Source organism: Mus pahari, chromosome 17, assembly GCF_900095145.1.
Source record: "Mus pahari chromosome 17, PAHARI_EIJ_v1.1, whole genome shotgun sequence".
NCBI lineage: Eukaryota > Metazoa > Chordata > Mammalia > Rodentia > Muridae > Mus > Mus pahari.
In genome coordinates, this window is record NC_034606.1 from 63,468,242 (window position 1) to 63,474,775 (window position 6,534).

Below are 6,534 nucleotides of genomic sequence, written 5' to 3' on the forward strand. Positions count from 1 at the left end.
CAGAAGAGGGCGTCAGATCTTGTTAAGGATGGTTGTGAGCCACCATGTGGTTGCTGGGATTTGAACTCTGCACCTTTGGAAGAGCAGTTGGGTGCTCTTACCTGCTGAGCCATCTCACCAGCCCCCCTTCTGGCCTTCTTGATACCCAAACACTCATGGCCTATACAGGGACACAAATACATACATATAACCAAAAATTAAATATTGGCTGAACATAGTGGCACACGCCTTTAGTTCCTACGATTCAGGAGACAGAGGCAGAAGGATCCCTGTGACTTTGAGGCCAGCCTGGCCTATATATTGATTTCCAGGATAGCCAGAACTACATAGAGAGATCCTGTCACAAACAAAACAAAACAAAACAAAACAAAACAAAACAAAACAAAACAGATAGATAAAATTGTGTGTGTGTGTGTGTGTGTGTGTGTGTGTATGTGTGTGTAAGAGAGAGAAAGAGAGAGAGAGGGACCCAAGTACACACTTGTAATCATAGCACTTGGAAGGTAGAAGATCCAGAGTTTAAAACCAATTCTCAAACAAAAAAAACACAAACTAAAATACAATCATATATATATATATATATATATATAAAATGCAATATACATATATATTATACATAGTGTGGGTTTGTGTGTATGTGTGTGTGTGTGTGTGTGTGTGTGTGTGTAGTAGTCGTAGTGGTTGTGGTAGAGTCTTGGGAATTGTATGTGGGACCCACACAGTCTAGGCTACTCTGTGCTACAGAGGCTGAGCTATGTCCCTATCCATGACATGGCCCAGCAGTTAAATGCACTTTCTGGTCTTCAAGAGGACTCTGGTTCAGTTTTTGACACCCACATGCAGCTGACAACCATCTATAACTGCAGTACCATGGGATCTGCTGTTCTCTGGGCCCTGATCACATCAGGCACCCACGTGCTGTACACTCATGCATCTGGACAGAACACTCACACACATAAAATAAAAATAATAAATCTTGGGGCTGGCGAGATGGCTCAGCAGGTAAGAGCACTGACTGCTCTTCTAAAGGTCCTGAGTTCAAATCCCAGTAACCACATGATGGCTCACAACCACCTGTAATGAGATCTGATGCCCTCTTCTGGTGTGTGTCTGAAGACAGCTACAGTGTACTCGTATAAAATAAATAAATAAATAAATAAATAAAGTCTCTGAGATCGGGTAGGCTAGCCAAGGAGGATAACAAGGAAGGGATGTGTGTTGTGTGATGGCTATGAGATTAATCTCAGCTGCTGCAGCTGCTGGGGGCTTAAGCAGCTGTCCCCGAGGCAGCTGCGGTCTTCAGCCCTGGCCTGGCTGTTTAGGGAGCAGCTCGGTCTTAGCTAGCGACATCAGTTCCAAGGAAACCAAGGCTCTCCTTATAGAGCCACTGGCAAGCAGCGGAGAACAGCAGAGAAAGCGTCCCTGCTTCTGAGGAGTTCTATTTGCACAACTGAGTACTTGGCGGAGATAATTACGAGGCAGTTTGGACTTGGGTTTCCAAAGAAGGAAAGCCAGGACTCAAGGTATCAGCCTACATCCTGCTCTCTTTTCAGCCCAGCCGGGGTGTCACTCCCCTGCAGTGTCCGACCACCTGTTTTCACAGCACACTGCATGAGAGTGGGAACATTTCCTACGCACAACAAGGAAACTCAGACATTCAGATGAGAAAATCTACCTAGAGATGAAGACACTACCCAGCAAAAGAGAGGATTATTTTTATTGAGTAAAGTCTTTGCCTTAGCTCTGGTCTCTTCCTAAAGATTGCAAGCCTCTATTTCTGTAGTCAAACATCACAGACATGTGGTAGCTCACATCTGTATTCCTAACACTAAAGAGGTACAACTGTGTGAGACTGAGGTCTGGCTGGTTTACAGAGTGAGCATCAGGCCAGCCTGGGCTACAGACCGAGACGCTCCCTAATAGCAATAATAATAATAATAATAATAATAATAATAATAATAATAATAATAATGTATCATTATTTTGTTACAACACTAGAGGCTGGGAGTCCAGCATCAATGTTCTTCCCAATTCAGTTCCTGGGAAGGGTCCCAGGCAGAGCCCTCCCATATGTTCTCACATGAGGTTCTTCCTCAAGACTGGGGAGGAACAGAGGGCTGGCTCAGCGCCTAAGGGCGTTTGCTGCTTTTACAGAGGACCTGGGGTTGGTTCCCAGCCCAGAGAACAGCAGTTCTCAATTGTCAATAACTTTAAATTAAAGGGAATAATGCCCTCTTCTAGCCTATGGAAGAACTAAACTCAATTGGTATGCTAACACACACTCAGTCAAAACACTCCTGCACACAAACTAAAAATAAATAAAAATAACAAATGTTTAAAAGATGTAGGAGAGGCAGGATGTTTTGGTATTTATTCTTTTAAGTGGACTAGTCCTCCAGCATCCAGCATCGGGACACCGTTCATACTTCTAACCTCAGTTAACCTTTTGGTTTGATGTTTATTTGTTTCAGATAGGGTGTTGTATAGGTCAGGATGGCCTCTGTCTCCCAAGTGCTGGGATTACAGGAATGAATCCCATGATTCTCCACTCCTAGACTTTTTTTTTTTTTTTTTTAAGATTTATTTATGAGGTTTTTTTTTTTTTAAAGATTTATTTATTTATGTATATGAATACACTGTTGCTGTCTTCAGACACACCAGAAGAGGGCATCAGATACTATTACAGATTGTTGTGAGCCACCATGTGGTTGCTGGGAATTGAACTCAGGACCTCTGGAAGAGCAACCAGTGCTCTTAACCGCTGAGCCATCTCTCCAGCCCTTTTTTTTTTTTTTTTTTTTTTTTTTTTTCTTAAAGACAGACTCTTTGGTGTTTCTATGTTGCCCTGATAGCCTTGACCTCTCTATGTAGACCAGGCTGGCCTTGAACTCACTTTGATCTGTCTACTGACATAGTGATCTCTTGGCCAACTTTTTAAAATTTGAAAGAGGGTCTCATTCTAAAGGGCAGGAGTGGCCTGGAACTCACTCTAAGCAGCCGGCTCTTGACCAGTAAGCAGTCTCCTTCCTCGGCTTGCTGAATGCTGATTGCCACTGCGAGCCACTAAACCATCTCCATTAACCTTAATGATATCTTTTGAAGCCCTGTATGTTCAGCACAGTGCAGAGCTATGTCCACAAAGAAATGTGCTGCTGGGACTCAAACCCAGAGCGTGGCCCACGCTAGGCATGTGCTCTACCACTGAAATCTGTCCCTGTCTCTCTTACCCTTCTCTTCACCAGTTTACTAGCTGGCCAGAAACCTGAACAATATGCATTTCTTTAACTGGATGACTATGCAATTTTAATTAAGGAAGCAAGCCATTTAATGTAGAAGAAAAAGAGACGATGAAGATAACAAGTAAGGGGGCTGGAGAGGTGGCTCAGCGGTTAAGAGAACAGCGGTTAAGGTGCCTTTATTGCGATGCTCTGAGAATTCAGTGGGAACTCACACACCATGCTAGGACAGGGCCTAATGTGTACTGAGTCCTCAGTGCATATCATTACCCTTCCCAGGAGCTCTGACTTTTTAAATATATAATTTACTTTTATGTTTATTAGCCTCTTGTCTGCATGTCAGTGTGTGAGGGTGTTGGATCCCTGGAACTGGAGTTACAGTCAGGTTGAGCCATCATGTAGGTGCTGAGAACTGAACTCAGGACCTCTGGAAGAGCAGTCAGTGCTCTTAAGCAGTGAGCCATCTCTCCAGCCACACACCCCACCATCCAGTGTCTCTCTTGTCAATGACTACATATCTTCCTAGATACCAACCTCTTACCTGAGACGCCCTTTCCAGCCTTGCCCACCTATACACCAGTCGACAATGCTATCTCAGCTCTTTCCTATTCATAAGGTCCTCTCTGTACTGACATGGCACATACTGCCAATTGGACTTCTTCCTCCTAGATAATAATATTGCTTTAGTAAGTTTATGCATTTATACACTAATGGCTACTTTTTCTTTTTTTTTTTTTTTTTTTTTTTTTTTTTTTTTTTTTTTTTTTTTTTTTGTTTTGTTTTGTTTTGTTTTTTCGAGACAGGGTTTTTCTGTATAGCCCTGGCTGTCCTGGAACTCACTCTGTAGACCAGGCTGGCCTCGAACTCAGAAATGCGCCTGCCTCTGCCTCCCGAGTGCTGGGATTAAAGGCGTGCGCCACCACGCCCGGCTAGGCTACTTTTTCAAGAATACAGTTTCTTGATCTTTTGTGAATGGTGTTATACTGTACGTATTTAGCAGTTCTTGCTTTTTTTTTTTTTTTTTTTTTTTTAAAAAAAAGGATGGATTTAAAGTTACCTGAACCTTTAGGTCATGGCTCTAACTGTAATGACCTTGTGTGTAGAGGTCTTGTCAGGGTTATCACAAATGTTCTGAAATTCTCAAAAGAGGGTTAGTTTTCTGTTCTTAGTGGCTGAGCCATCTCTCTAGCCAGAAGTCATTCCTCTCTTTGTTTCTTTCATATCTTTGTTTTGGAAGATTGTTTCTAACACTCAGTCTCTCTACTGAGCCCTAGCCAGCCTGGAGCACTCTTTATAGAATATATCAGCTTCAGATTCACAGAGATCCAGCTGCCTCTGCCTCCCAAGTGTGGGGATTAAAGGTGGGCACCACCAGGCCACGGCACCCAATCACAGTTCTTTGTATTTGTACTTTCTTTCTTTTCCTTTTTTTATACAACTTTTAAAAAAAGATTTATTTATTTATTTTATGTATATGAGTACACTGTAGCTGTCTTCAGACACATCAGAAGAGGGCATCAGATCCCATTAGAGATGGTTGTGAGCCACCATGTGGTTGCTGGGAATTGAACTCAGGACCTCTGGAAGAGCAACCAGTGCTCTTAACTGCTGAGTCATCTCTCCAGCCCCATTATATGGCTTTTTGAGACAGGGTTTCTCTGTGTAGCCCTGGATGTCCTGGAAGTCACTGTGTAGACCAGGCTGGCCTCGAACTCAGGTATCTGCCTGCCTCTGCCTCCCAAGTGCAGGGATTAAAGGTGTGAGCCATCACTGCCCCTCAAAATTATTCTTTTATCCTAAAATAAATCCAATCCCAATGTTCTGGAAACTGAAGCAGGAATATTATGAGCTCAAGGGCAAACTGAATCTCAAAATAAATAAACAAACAGATAAATAAATAAATAAATAAATAAATAAATCCAAATGTGTCGTGCATGGGTATGATTTTAAATAAAAAGGTTTATTTGTGGCAGGGCCTTACTAAGTATTCCAGGCTGCCCTTGAACTCAAGACAATCCTCCTCTTTGCGCCCAGCTTGAAAAAACCAAACAAAACTCAGCCCAGAAATGCAAGCACTGGCAAGCCTTTTAGTGGAGTAGTAGAAATGAAGTAGACAGCAGAGAGTAACAGTGATGAGAGAGGAATGCAAAGCCTAGGCGAAGTTTGCTCAGCTCCAGGGTTGAAAAGAGTTGCTGCGGTTGGAAGGTGCTCAGTGGCCAAGTTAGTGTGACCACCTGCAGCAAACGCGTGGTGCATTTACCTGCTTGCAGCACAAGTTTTTTTACATAGCTGGGAGGGGCTTCAGGAGGACAAAGATAAAGGGAGGGGCCTCAGGGGGAACAGAATGAGGGGAGGGGCCTCAAGGGAACAGAATAAGAGGAGGGGCCTCAAGGGACAAAGTTGGAGAGAGAGGTGAGCCCCAAACCCTGAAAGCAACCTATAGAATGTGATTTAATGAAAGCCAATGAAGTTATTCTCCCCAAATATGTTGCATAGCCATTTGAGTGGTACTGGGGATTGAAACTGGGGCTCTGGGCACACTAGGCTAATGCTGTTCTACTTGAGCTATATCCCCCAGTCAGCCATGATGGTTTTCTAGTTAAAGACCTTAGTTTCAGCAGTTTCGACACAGTAGTACTTAGCTTAGGGAAGGTAGTAAACAGGTTGCCCAGCAACACCTGGGTGATGAAACGAAAGGTACCAGGATCTAAGAGATGCAGATAAGAGTAGGGTAAGAAAGTAGGAAAGGCTGTCGTTTGAGATGTGTCTCTAAGGCAAGGAGAAGGCAGGGTGGCAACAGGTAGGTGTTCGGTGTCTGTAGACTTGGACATTGGTGACTAGAGGACCTTTATCAGGAACTGTTCAAAGTTCTATTTACTACTATCTTCTGACCACAGGACTGAAGGGTCACCAGAGTGAGGGACACTCTGAACCATTACCTACACTTCAAGCTTCTCAGAGCCTCAGAGCTGAACTAGACACAAGGGCTGTAAAAAAAAAATTCTAAGGATTGAGAGAGAATCCCGCACCATGCTAAAAGTTAACACAAGTCACATACACTAGTTCTGCGCTCTGGGTAAGTTCCTATGAGTAAGTCTGGTGCCAGACGCAATACATTCCCCCTTTGGTGCAGAGGGAACCAAAGGGAAGCACATGTCTGCAGGCTTAGAATTCTCCCCAATGCCACCAGAGGGCAACGTATCTACAGCATGCACTTGGCTGGCTTGGAAGCTCAGAGCAGAGCCAATCTTCCTTGCAACAGGATTGGGCCCAATCCCAATTCCTGGAAGTACCACCC